We start from the raw sequence: 15034 nt of genomic DNA, 5'->3' as shown, positions 1-15034 counted from the left end.
CCATTCACACCTTATTCTACTGCTTTTCACAGAAATGGATTAAGAGGGCACAAGTCTATACCTGTACAGATACATATAAAAGAAAATCAAAAGGGAACTGAAAGCAGACACTGAATATATCAGATTCCTTTTAGGCATGATGCCCAAATTTCAATAGAACCACTCCTTAAATTCCTCTAGACCTGCACTGAGGATCCCTTCCAGCTCAAAGATCCTAGGCTTCACTGATTCTTTCAGGTCCTCAGGATTTTGATGCAAACTAATTTGCATGGCTGAATTGGGATGAGGTTTCTGGTGTTTAAACAGTAACAATTTCATGGTACAGGAAATATACGGACAAGAGGACTAACCTGGTGAGAAAGAGCTTATTCTATCAGGACTTTTTATTAAAACAAAAAACAAAAAAACCCACAAAAAAACAGCAGCAACTTTGCTCATGTCCAAGCAACTCAAATTTCCTGTGAGGCTGTCAATCCTGCACCACTGGGAGGACGTGGTCACAGGAACAGGAAAAATGATCCGAGGAGGAAACAAGGAGCACAAAAGGTAGCAGTATGCCAAGGGAGAGAAAATAAAAAGTGATGAACCACCACAGCACAGATATTAGTATAATCTACTTCAAGTGCTTTATCTAATTAAGTTAAAAGGCGATGTGGTCTAACAGGAGAAATATTGCTTCGGAAGTCAGGAAAACCCTCATAATGTAATCAGTTTGTTTATGCAAGAGTCTTCATTTCTCTGAGCATTATTCTCCTTAACAATAAAATCAAGGAATTTGTCTCTGAAGAGTTAAGCAGGGTTTGTTAGTCCGAAGTACCTGAGTTTGAGTCATGCCATACTTACGTACTCTGTGTGTGTGTGTGATTTAGGGCAAATTACTTCCACCTCCAAGTCTCCAGTTCTTCATCTGCAAATAGGGGGAAAGAACATCTAGCTTAAAGTGTAGTTATTTGGATGCAATAAAAGAGAATACCTAAAAGTATTTGACACCTATTAGGTTCTTGATTAGTATTTGTTTTATAGCAAAAATCGTCAAGATAATCTTGGAGAGGAGTCAGAAAGAAGATAAATTAAAAATAAATTAAGATACAGAAAAACTCAAATTATATTTTTCTTTAATTTTATTATTGTGTGTGATGCTATTAATCCATTCTAAATGATACATATGTAGTGGATAAATTTACATATATGAAAAACCTTTCTAAATAAAGGTTGGACACTGGAAGCCCCAATCAGCAATAAATCCTGAGCCAAGAGCAGTCTTGAAAAGGGATGGGAAAAAGCAGACAGAAATACATGGTTGGCCCACTCCAGAGAGGAGCCAAGAGTATAGTTTACCAAATCCAAGGGGTGTGGTGCTTTTGATTTCAATCTGAACCACTCTTCAAATACAAGAGATCTGCCCTGAGGACACAGGGCAGGGAAGAGCTCCAGCTGGCAGAAGTTTTCAGTGCAAGTAGAAATCCATGCCATAGCTGGTAGTATGGGTGGGTGGTTTAAAAGAAGTATCCAAAGCAGAGGCCATCCCTGGGGAACCAAATGTCAGGCCCAGGATTTAAGACACCTAAATAAGAGTTAGGGCCAGGCCCAGAAGGTGATTGGAATGGGAACTGGATGCTAGACTACTGAGCAGAAGTCAAGCCAAGAGACTGGGTGTCTATGGAAAGAGCGAACCTTTTCTAGAGCTCACTCATCCAGAAAGAAAGGAGCTACAAATATCCCATCAGCCCAGGCTCTTGCTGGTTTAAAGACTAGATAGTTCTGAACCAGGTTGGAGAGGTTTAGGGCCCACAGCTATGGAAAATGGCACTGGCCCTAATTGGTAACGTCTGCAGATAGATCTGGGTACTCACTTTGCCACCAGTTGTAACACATTCCCAACATTCAGCAACCACATATTACCTACGTCCCAGAAAGCAATCAATCTACTGTACAATACAGTGCATCAGTGAGCAAGGAATTCACCACTACAAAGACCCAATCGAGAGGAAAACCAGAGAAGAGCACTGTAGAAGAAGGCAAGTTGGAGATCCCCTCTCAAGACATTTACTCGTTCAAATGAACACCAGGTATAACTCATGCTGACTCCACTCTAGTGTCTCCCTTTGTAAATTTTTCATGAAACCGCAGGCAAAGAGGACATTTAGATTCCAAATTCAACCCACAGGCATGTGGCAGAGCCTGATGGCAGTATTTGGTCTCTCAGGCTAAACTGGAAGAGTAAATGCAGATAGAGGGTTTTCCTCTGCCAACCATAAAGCAATAAGCAATATGGTATTCAACCAGGCAGGGGCATGCACTTAACCCATCATATTAAGAACTGTGCACATAAGGAGAGACAGTACCTCAGCAGATACAAGAGTCCTAATTTTATCAATAATAGTCCCCTGGCAGAGAGCGTGAGTGATTTGCTTCTAAATGAGATCAAATATTTCACAAGCACAGTTGGAAGAACCTAGCTGTTAAACTGGCAGTTTTTAAAATACAAACAATTAAATGTTTGGCTAGAAAAGAATTTTAGAAACTTTACTTAGGACCGAAGCCAGCTTTGGTAGTTGAAACAAACATAGTGTGTTTCATTATGGGGCTCAGGAAGTAACATAAAATATTCTCCACCAAATTTGCCTCCAGGTAGTTGTAGTGGGATTCAGTCAGCAATTTCAGTATAATTTGAAAAGAAATAGCAGGCAGTCCCTTTAGCAATTAAAGACACAGCTCAAAAGATATATAAAATGGAGTTAACTCAACCCGACTCCAAAGGTAATCAATCCTTCATGGTGCTGAGAACAGAAAAAGTGAAGTAGTAAAGGAAACAGTTGGGACTAGTCCTTATATAAAAGAACTGAGTTTAGTGAGAGCGAAGAGTAGTAAAGTATGTGGAAGGGATGACAAAACTGTAACCACTGATCAGCCAGCTGAATTGAAAGCAGAATAAATGACTGGAACCTAAAAGGATAATAGTTATGGGAAATCAACTGGTCTACAGACAGAAGACAAAATACTAATGAGATTGATCATTGCTGGTCCAGAGATGAGCCAAGGGAATGTACTCTTAAGAGGTTTGGGTATAGTTGGACCACCTACAGGCATCATAACAGAGCGAAGTACACCACCTGTAAAATATTCTGCTCCAAGATCCTTAAAGAGGGTACTCTCATAATCCCCTGATGCCTTAAACATTCACCACTCAACAGCATGAGGATGTAAGGCAGAGCAGTGAACTGAACAGAGCATGGATTTGAAATCAGAAAATAAGCATTTAAGCCTAATACTATAAATTCCCAGTTATGTGACCCTGGGCAAATGCCCTCTCCTCTTTAAGCTTCACAGGCGGGAGCTTTCAAAGGAGACCTACTTCATAAGAATGTTCTCAGGATTAAAGGAGGCAAAGTCAGAGATAGAAGCTGATGAAATACTCATACTGAGTGTTGAAACTTTTTGAGGATATGTTATGTGTAAGTCAAAATGCTAAATGTTTTATATATATAGATGAAATATCATATAGGTATGAAATAGAGGTATGTTATCTGATATTATACATGAGGAAATTGAAGCCGACTTCCCAGAGTCTCCTTTCTTTTTCCAAATGATGACATCAAAACCAGAAAAGCAAACAAAAATTGTTCAGGCATGGAGTTATCCATTGTACATATAATCACTTTAATAGTCCACAAGGGACCTCAAAATCACTTAGAATTCTGAGAAAAGGAGACTAAATCCCTGAGAGTTTTTTCTTAATCCTGGGGCAATTCCCAATTCATCACTGCTTTTCATTTGTTTATTTCTTCATTTGTTTGATTCTCCCCAGGAACTTTTTTGAGGTATAGTTGATATATAACATTATATTAGTTTTAGGTATGCAGCATGAGTCTGTATTTGTAAACACTGTGAAGTGATCATGACAATAGGACAATATATCTAGTTATCATCTGTTACCACACAAAGTTACAAAAAGATTTTTTTCTTTCGATGTGAACTTTTAGGATTTGCTCTCTCTTGGCAACTTTCAAGTATGCACTACAATATTATTGACTATAGTAACCATGTTGTGTACTATCCCCATAGCTTATTTATTTTATAATTAGAAGTTTGTACCTCTTAACGCCCTTCATCCATTTGGCCCACTCTCCAACCAACCTTCCCTCTAACCACCACCATTTTGTTCTCTGTATCTATGAATTTTGTTCAGTTTGTTCATTTCTTTTGCTTTTTAGAAACCACATATCAGTGAAATCACAGGCATTTGTCTTTCTTTGTCTGACTTATTTTAATTAGCATAATTCCTTCAAGGTTCATCCATATTGTTGCAAATGGCAAGATTTCATTCTTTTTTATGGCCAAGAAGTAATCCATTGTGTGTGTGTGTACAATATAATGTATATAATGGAATAGATATGCCATATATATATATATATATATATATATATATATATATATATATATACACACCTTGATCCATTAATGGACATTTAGGTTGTGTCCATATCTTGGCTATTGTAAATAAAGCCGAAATGAACATAGGAATGCAGATATCTTTTTGAGTTAGTATTTTCGTTTTCTTTGGATAAATATTAGTAGTGGAATTGCTGGATCAGAGTAATTCTATTTTTATTTTATGAGGAATGTCCACAGTGTTTTCCATGATGGCTGCACCAAGCTACATTCCCACCAACAGTGCACAAGGATCCCCTTTTCTCCATATCCTTGCCAACACTTGTTATGTCTTGTCTTTTTGATAATAACCATCCTAACATGTATAAAGTGGTAGCCATTCAGCCATTTTATATCTTTTGATTAGAGCATTTAGTCCATTTACATTTAAAGTTAATTATTGATGGGTATGTACTTACTGCCATTTTAATTATTCTCTGGATGCTTTTGTAGTTCCTCAATGTTCCTTTCTTCTTCTCTTGCTCTTTCTTTAGTGTTATATTTACATTCCTTTCTCATGTTTTGTATATCTACTATAGGCTTTTGCTTTGTGGTTACCAATCTATTTTAAGTTGATAGCAACTCAAATTTCAACACATTCTAAAACTCTACATTTTTACTTTCCTGCAATGCTGTATGTTTTTCTACATTCTTTTATGTTTAAAATGTCACAATTTACATCTTTTCATTTTGTGTATCTCATAACTAATTATTGTAGTTATGGTTATTTTTACTACTTTTGTCTTTCAAACTTCATACTAGTTTATAAATGATTCATCCACTACTTTTCTATATATTCATCTTTACCAGTGAGATTTATACTTTCATATGTTTTCTTGTTACTAATTTGTTCACTTATTTTTCAGCTTAAAGAAGTCCCTTTAATATTCTTGTAAGACCAATTTGGTGGTGATGAACTCCTTTAGCTTTTGTTTGTCTGGAAAACACCTTTCTGTCCAATTTTGAATGGTAACCTTGCCTGGTAGAGTATTCCTGGTTGGAAGTTTTGTTTTTGTCTTTGTTTTTCCCTTTCAGTCTTTTAAATTCATTATGCCACTTACTCCTGGCCTGCAAAGTTTCTGCTGAAAAGTCTGCTTATAGTCTTATGGAAGTTCACTTGCATTCAACCAGTTGTTTTTCTCTTGGTACTTTTAAGGTTCTCTTTAACTTTTGACATTTTAACTATGTCTTGGTGTGGATCTCTTTGGGTTCATATTATTTGATGAACTCTCTGGGTCTTCTGAATCTGAATGTCTGTTTCCTTCCCCAGATTAGGGGCATTTCCAATCATTATTTTTTTCAAATAAATTTTCTGGACTTTTGTCTCTCTCTTCTCCTTCTGAGCCCCTTATAATTCAAACGTTATTCTGTTTGATGTTGTCTCACAGATCTCTTACGTTATCTTAGCTTTTTGATTTTTTTTTTCTTTTCTGCTGCTTTGTTTGGGTGAGTTCTCCTGCATTTTCTTCTAGCTCACTGATGTTTTCTTTGTTTCATCTAGTCTGCTGTCGAACCCCTCTAGTGTATTTTTTTCAGTTTGATTATTGTGTTTTTCAGGTCCATGACTTCTGTTTGGTACTTTTTAATATCCCTTATCTCTTTTTTGAAGTTCTCACTGCATACAGCAATTCTTCTCCCAAGTTTGATGAGCACCTTTATGACCACTGCTTTGAGCTCTTTATCAGGTAGATTACTTATCTCCATTTCATTAAACCTTTTTTTATACTTTTTAAAAAAATATATTTTATGTACTTATTTGGTGGGATAGGGGCAGAGGAAGAGAGAGAATCTCAAGCAGGTGCCCCGCTGAGTGTGGAGCCTGACACAGGGCTCAATCCCATGCCCCTGAGATCATGACCTAAGCCAAAATCAAGAGTTGAACACTTAAATGACTAAGCCACAGAGACACCCTCTTTTTTGAGGTTTTTATCTTGCTCTTTCATTTGGAATGTATTCCTCTGTTTCCACATTTTGCTTGAAACCTATGTGCTTGTTTCTATGTATGAGATGCAACAGCTATCTCTTCCAGTCTTGAAAGAGTGGATTTATGTAGGAGATGAACTTTATCTTTCAGCCATTCCCTAGCTCTTGGTTGTCTCTCAAACCTTTCTGATTTTCTAAGCATCCTGATTTATTCTTGATAGGTCCCAGTTGTTGAGGCTATGCCAAGACTTGTCAGTGTTCTGAAGGGAGGGATCTCACTTAGCCCTTAGTTTCAGGCTGATTCAGAGGCAGACCTTTAAGCTATAGCTTTTGAAGTATGCAACCATGTACAGTCCTAGGGGACCACAGTTGTAAACCATGTTGGCCTCCAGATTAGGTGATCTACAGGTGTCCCTTAGGTGACAATTTCAAAAATCAGGGCTCCAGGCAAATGTATAAGCTCCTTTCTGAGAGGTACTGGCAATCTATAGTGAGGTGTAAAGGAAGCATAAAGATGGCATTCTCTGGCCTATGCTTCCTGAGAGCACCTACATAGACTCTTGATGTGTGGCAAATCTGAAGTCTGCCCCCCAGGCTAAAGCTCCAGGACATGTAAGTAGACCTTTCTCACAGAAAGACTAGGGGTATGTTTCAAACTGCTGTCTGTGTGGTACCCTGGAAGTGGCAGCCTGCCAAGAACTGTCTCTTTCCAATTGTTATAGTCTAATGGGACCCAGGAATGCAAGCCCCTGGCCACCAGAGCCAGGCAATCAAGGAGTAGGCAATCAAGGAGTGTCCTCTGTGTGGTCTGTACATGCCCAATCGCTTTAGCTGGGTAATGAGAGAGTACAGGAATTGTGGGTACCTGCCAGCTTTAGCAAGGTGGCATCTCCCCTAGGATGTGACCAACTTTTCTTTTACTGATATCATGAGTTTTACTAATCACTCCCTTCAGGCTGAGTATGACATTGAAATGGTATAATGTTTCTCTACTCCCTATGGAATAATTTCAGAGTTTCTTTTAAAAGACTTAGAAAGTCCAATAAAACAGACAAAAAGGTAACAAATAAACTGCTAGATCCTCAATGCAGAGACAACACAGATCAAAACAAACCAAAATCTATCAGCCATTACTAATGCCCTATGAAGTAATACAATCTTATATTCAGACATCTAGTGCTGTCAAATTCCCTTACAGCTGTTAAGAAGGAACCTCCAATTTTAAGACATTCATCTTGCAGATTCCTCCTTGTGGAGATAATGATCATAACATCTGTGGAAGTAGAGCAAACAGAGTTGGATATGCTGATGCTGTTCTAGAGGAGAACCAGCTGGCCACCCTGACAGGCACTAAGCAAGTGACAGCAAATTGGGGGAATCAATGTGGTTCATGACTTAGTTGTAACCCATCCAGAGTTATTCCCATCTCAGTTTATTTCTGTCTTGTTTGCTCTGCCGGAAAGATATTCTCTAGCCATCTCTAGCCAGTTATTAAAATGGAGCCACCATACAGTGAAGTGAAACATTTTCATTTATTAATCCAAGTAGACTAGCATCACCCAGTCTCATCAGACTTATGTGACCTCCATGACACTTTGAGGTCCTCAGACAGAGTAAGATGATCAGAGACAGTAGTTTAAACTCACCTACTCAGAAACACAAGTTTGTTGTTGCTTTTGTTTTTGTTTAGGGGGATTTTTAGGTTTTTTTTTTTAAGTTTTTATTTAAATTGCAGTTAGTTAACATACCATGTAACATTAGTTTCAAGTGTACAATATACTGACCCAGCACTTCCCTACAACACTCAGTGCACATCACAACAAGTGCAGACTTTAATCTCCATCACCTATTAACCCATCCCTTCACCTACCTCCCCTCTGGTAACCATCAATTTGTTCTCTATAGTTAAGAGTCTGTTTCTTGGTTTGCCTCCCTTTCTTTATTCTTTACCCTTGCTCATTTGTTTTGTTTCTTAAATTCCACATATGAGTGAAATAATATAGCATTTGTCTTTCCCTGAGTGACTTATTTTGCTTAGCAAAATACTCTCTAGCTCCACCCATGTCATTGCAAATGGCAAGATTTTGGTCTTTTTTATGGCTGAGTAATATTCCATCATAAATATATACCACATCTTCTTTATCCATTCATCAGTCATTTGGGCTTTCCATAACTTGGCTACTGTAGATAATGCTGCTATAAACAATGGGGTACATGTATTCCTTTTTATCAGTATTTTTGTATTCTTTGGGTAAATACCTAGTAGTGCAATTGTTGGGTCATAGGGTAGTTCTATTTTTAACTTTTTGAGGAACCTCCACACTGTTTTCCAGAATGGCTGCATCAGTTTCCATTCCCACCAACAGTGCAAGAGGGTTCCCCTTTCTCCACAATCTCACCAACACCTGTTGTTTCTTGTGCTGTTGATTTTAGCCATCCTGATAGGTGTGAAATGATATCTCATTATAGTTTTGATTTGTATTTCCTGATGATCAGTGATGTTGGAATATGGTCCCTGAACACAATTCTGAAGAATACTTCCAAGGATAATAAAAAAACAAAATGATACAAAAGAAAACAAAAACAAAACAAAACAAAAAACACCTTAGTTAGGTGTGTGAACTAATGCCATAAGCAACCCTGAAAGGTTTCTAGAACTACAGAACCTTGAGCCCAGCCTCATTTCTGGAATCAGATCTCAGGAGATATGTACATGCACTGAAACTGAGAAGCCCTGTGCTAGAGACTCAGTCTTTAACTTAAGTCAGTTGAGACTCATGCTGCCAACTTCAAGTAAGTGAAAAGGAAAGAATGAGCTGGGAAATTATGTCAAGAGTATCTAGTACCATGGGACCCAGTTACTAGTTGATGGGAAGTTGGAAAAAGGAATGAATCCCCTTGATCCAATTCAGCTGAGATATTATGGCTTTTATATTCACTATGGCAGCTGTGGGCCCTCCTTGGTGTCCTTAGCTGGGAGGCACCATCATGACCAAGCCTAGCTGCCTTTTCTTATACCTGCTTCTGTCTGTGAATGTGGGGTGACGTGTTACTCCTGCTGCCTGGAAGGTCCATATTCCTCTTTCACAGAAAGAGCCTTATTCATGATAACCAGCTCCAGGACAAATCTCTTGATTCTGGCTCCCTTCATAGGAGCTTACTAGCTAGCATTTGGTGGGGAGGTAACTAGGCTCACAGGAATTGTGGAGGACTATTCAGGAGGAGGTGTCTTTGGCTTACAGTTGCAATAGCTAATTAATCAGAGCTGGGGCTGTGAAACAAACACACAGCCAATCAGATTGGAATTCAGGAGAAGAAATCCACTGAAAATGCAAGTGAGGGTTCTGTGATAGATGCCTTATACTCACTGCCTCAATCAGTTAAAATTTTTCTCTTATGTTGTTTGTTATAGGGGACTGACCCCTGCAACCTACATTTGCTAGGATTCTTTATCTACTGACTTCCAGTTAAATTTAACCAATGGGAGGCTCTCGAAGGGGACTAGATGGGGCAGAAAGGGAAGAAGCCATAGAATTTCTCTTATGGCTCTGACTTGAGAATTGTTTCTGATATTCACTGTATCTCTTTGTGGATGAAGCTCATTCAAGAAGCCCTTCCCAACATGTTTTCATCTCATTCAAGGGACTCTTCCCACCATGATTCCAGCATTAGCTTAGCAAGGCCCCTAACATGGGGATCCCAACTCTTTCCAGATAGCCTTGCCCTTGGGTTCTGGTAAGACCACCTTTTCCCTCTGTCCCTCCACTACAGAAGCTGGGAGTAGCATCCTATTATTGCTCCTTACGCTCTTTTCAAACCTTTAAAATTAATTCCTTATATTAAAATCCTTCTACTGAACAATTTAAAATAGATTTCATTTGACTGGTATCACCCTAATTGATACACTGACCTTATACTCTATAAGCTTAAGCATCAAGGGCTTCTCTTTGGGAAATCAGGCCCAGTGGGAAATGTCATTGAAATTAACCTTCAGGCTTAGAATGAGGAACATAGAATTTTATTGCTAGAAAGAACTTTAGGCATCATCTAAGTCTGTCATTTTACAAATGAGGAGTTGTTCCCCAGAGACAGTAAGTACCATGTCCAGTCTCACACAATTCTTAAATGCCAATGCCAAGACTAGCTTTGTCCATGTCTAGCATATTTCTGCTATTGCGTATTTCTTCTGCTGCATGTTTGCTGCCTTCATGAATACATAGTTTGATAGACATATATTTTAGTACTATTGGCCAAATTTATCTTAGAGAAATTAATGGGCCATCTTAGGGTTCTGTCATTTACATATATAAAAATTTTTTACCAGATGTGCAGAGGAAGCCTACCAAATGTAGTTTAAATTAACTATGGGAACTTACATTAATAATATGGGAGATATTTATTTTCATATGTATAGAGAGAAGAGAGACTTATATAAGAATTGACGTATGATAAAAAATGATGTATGGTAAAAAAACAGCATCGGGATCCTAAGATAGCTTAGTGATAACTCTCTGGGCATGGGGATGAGGAAAGAAATAAGACTTTAGAATTGAGTAAACATGACAAGCAAAAATTTTAGCAAAGCAATAATTTCACAAATATGAGATTTTCAAGAAAATAATGCAGCCATATATATTTTAACAGAGAAAGACACTGCTGAATAAATACCCTAAGAAATTAAAGGAAAATAAATATTTATGTTCTGAAGGGCTCAATTTAGGGCAGAGATCAATAGACAAGATAAGAGAAAAACAGGATAAAGTGCTTTAAGTACATTTTTGGCATCTACAGCAGTTCTGGACAGGTAGTAAAATGTTAGGGTTAAGGGTATAGAATCTAGAATGAAACTACTTGGGCTAAACTATAAGCTTTGCCATTTACTGGTTGTGCACATTTGTTAGGATAGCCCAGGGTGCAGTGAAACATAGACCTAAACAGGAGAAGTTTATTTCTCACTAAACGGTCTAAGTTAAGTTTTCCTGACAGGAGATGATTTGAGAATGGATTTTGGTGTGCAGTGAATACTTTGTGCCCTAGAGCTAATTACTTAACTTCTCTGAGCTTCTGGGATTTTTCTCCCATATAACACTGGAAAAGTAGTGTTCCTAATAATAGTGTTCCATGCATTAAATATAGTTTTCCTATAATAATAGTGTTCCCTGCATATAAATACTCAGAAAAGAAGTACTCAATAACAACCAGCTATTAGTAGTAGTAGTAATAGTCCAGACTGGCTATTTTTGAAGTTCTGTCAAATACTGATGGCTCCATCTATTCCATATCAATTAAAGATGCAGAAATCTCTACTATATCAACTTTTTTTCCCCTAGAACATTTCTTGAATCTCAGTGTGCATCAGAATCACCTGGAGAGTTTATTAAATCCCATATTGTTGGGCTCTATCTACCCAGAGAACCTCTGAGTCTGTGAATCTGAAAGGGAGACAGAAATTGCTATTGTAACGAGTTCCCAGGTGATGCTGATGCTACTGGTCTGAGGACTACACTTTGAGAACCACCACTCTTGGACAAAAGGCCTGATTCTACAAAGGCTGAAAAAGATCCAAATGGTTGTGCTGCCAAAAACAAACAAACAAAACAAAACAAAACAAACAACAACAACAAAAAAAAAAAAAAAACAACACACACACAGACACAAAAGGAGAAGAAAAATAATTAACACTACTACTGTGTGGTACCCTACTTTGACCATATCTCATCAGATTTATCCCTGTAAACGTCTGGTTTTCTTGTCCTACCTGGGCTTTCTTTTTTCAAAGAGATCCATGGCATCAGCACACATCTTCCTATCTCCTCTTACCCCACTTTGGGACACTGAGGTTGTACCAGAGTGGGGAAAAATGTGCCTCTTGGAAACTCAGTTATGTATTAAACAATGTTTATTTCTTCCCTATGGTGTACAAATCACAATAGAGACATTTGCAAAATTTTATGAGCACATTACCCACATTGTAAAGGGGTCATTTTAATATGGTATCTCATATTGCTTAGCATATGTTTGGCAACCTCCCCCAAACCTCACTTCATATGTGCTTACAGAATGCAAACTACTTTGATATTTGCTATGAAAATCAGCTGTAATAAGAATATTGTAGTGGACTTCAAAGGAGGGATTTTATATTCTCTACCCCCACTGCTTAAAAGACAAAGTCTAAATTATTTAATCCTCAGGCAGCAAAATAGTGGCCAGTTTTGAATTTAGTCAGAAGATGTGTTTTTTGTCAGCATGTTACTTAAAAGATTTAAAATTTAAAGATTTTTTCAGACCATGTCTTCTCCAGTTAGATTCTCCCCACCACTCCCTTTTGTATTATGATATTGTGAATGCATATTATTCACAATATCATAATAGCCCTTGAATATATCCCAATCTGTACCTCATGCTTTGATGACACTTATGAACTACATTTATCATACTCCACCAACCTCCTCACCTCCATCTTTCTATAAGACTTCCTTTGCTTCACCTAAATTCACTCACTTATTAACTGGCAAATATAAAATGTGCTTCAATAATATCAAGTTTGTACTTCTAACATAGGCTTAGTTGGCCCCAACCTCCTCTAGCCTCATCAATAAAATGAGGATAATGCTAAAATCCTCCAGGTCTTTCGGACAAGATGGTGTGGTCTAAGCAGATATAAACATCTCTTCATCTTGCTACAAATATATAGTACTTTTGGATGAAATAAATGTTAAAAATCTAAAAGAGATAGCTGACCTCAAAAGGGGAAAAGAAAAAATTTCCTTAGGAAAAGTCACAAAAAGAGGGAAATCATAAAAAATCCTAAGCAATAAGGAAATCCACTACAACCCACAGGGATACCAGGATCAGATACACACCTTATGGGCTAGAGTTCTGATATTTGGACTGAGACAGCAGTTACAGCCACATGGCCCTGTGTCTAAAACAGGGATTTCTACCCAAGGCTAAAAATGAAGAAAGGATTTCACAGTCTGGCATAGGCCAGAAAATCTACATCAACAAGCCCAGGGTTGTTTTGAGGATAATCTGGGCTCTAAATAGAAGAGTCAAGTCCTTAGCTTATGTTGAATATGGGCAAGGTGACCAAGTTTAGACTACCAAAATGATGAATAAATCCTAAATCAAAAACTAACTTAAGAATCACTATATGACCAGTAAATCTCATAGGACATCCTGAACCATCCCATCATGTTGCCTGCATGATTCAAGGCATATGTGGATTTCCCACAGAAGACTAATGCACTAAGGATGAAGTCATTAACAAAATGTCCAAAGACATGAGGAAACACACCATCATATACAATAGAAAGGAAATGTGAGATCAGAGTATTCATATCTGACAAATTGAAGTCAATACAGCAACTTTAAAGTATCTTAAAATAGATTTTAAATGATAAAAAATTAAAAAAGGAAAGAAGAGAAAATATAGAATAACAATAGAACATTGGTAGGGGGATGAACCCATCTGAAAGAGAATAATATACTCAAATGTAAACAATATTTAATCTTCAAAATTTTTTTTAAAAACATACAATAGGTTCTTAAATTAAGACTAGATAGAGTTGAAAGGAAAATTTATAAACTTGGAAATAGCTGGGGAAACCATCCAAAATATAGCACAAATAAATAAGGAGATTAAAAAATATGTAAGAGGAGTTAAATGACCTGGATGACAAAAATTGAAGCAAAATGGTTTACTTGGTTAAATCTGGAGAAGTGACTCAGTCCCATGAATACATGCCATATTTCCCAACCAGATAATCAGTAAATATTTAATGAATATTGTCCCAATGTGGAATAAAGAAGAAAAGCAAATCTCTGACTTCAAAAGCCTAAAACAGCACAATAATAGTGGTAGTAGCAATGATTATATTAAAATTATAACTTATGGAGTTTCGGTTATGTCAGATGAATAAGTCATGAAGATCTATTGTATATCATGGTATATATAGTAAGCAATACCATATTGTATATTCTACAGATCAGGATTCTCCAGAGAAACAGATATATCTATATGTGTAGATACCTATATATCTATAGATAGATATATTTATAGACATACATATATAGATATCTGAAAAGATATCTATATCTATATCTGTATCTATATCTATAGATATACAGATATCTGGAAAGAGAGAGAGAGAGAATCATGGAGACAAAGAAGTCCCATGGTCTGCCATATGCAAGCTGGAGAACCAGGAAAGCTGGTAGTGCAATTTAGTCTGAATTCAAATCCTGAGAACCAGGGATGCTGATATCCAAGGGCAGGGAAAGATGGATGCCCCCACGCAAGCAATGGGAACAAATTCACCCTTTCTTCATCTTTTTATTCTATTCAAGCCCTAAATGGATTGGATAATGCCCACTTGCTTTAGGGATCTTTACCTAGGCTATAGGTTCAAATGTTAACCTCTTCCAGAAACATCCTCCCAGATACACCCAGAAATGTTTTATCAACTCTCTGGACATTAGCCCAGTCAAGCTGACACATAAAATTATCCTATGTACTTAAAATTTTGCTAAGAGGGTAGATTTTATGTTAAGTGCTATTATCACAAAATAAAAGTAACAATATTAATAATAATAATAAATTAAAAGAGCAGGAGGAAACTTTTGTAAAGGATGGATATATTCATGATATAGATTGTGTGATGATTTCATGAATGATTAG

General features: G+C 37.2%; 1 long non-coding RNA gene across 1 annotated transcript in view; it reads right to left on the bottom strand.

Annotated features, from left to right (window-relative positions):
- Positions 1–847: 847 nt before the first annotated feature.
- The window catches only part of LOC123799744 (uncharacterized), a 77788-nt gene continuing 63601 nt past the window's right edge, over positions 848–15034 (bottom strand). The window contains exon 3 of the long non-coding RNA XR_006781684.2: positions 848–907. This is a non-coding gene — a long non-coding RNA (uncharacterized LOC123799744). The remainder of the gene's footprint in view (positions 908–15034) is intronic.

This window comes from Ursus americanus, chromosome 7, assembly GCF_024610735.1.
Source record: "Ursus americanus isolate L20-20 chromosome 7, mUrsAme1.1.p, whole genome shotgun sequence".
Classification (NCBI taxonomy): domain Eukaryota; kingdom Metazoa; phylum Chordata; class Mammalia; order Carnivora; family Ursidae; genus Ursus; species Ursus americanus.
This window is presented reverse-complemented; position numbering and strand designations above follow the sequence as displayed.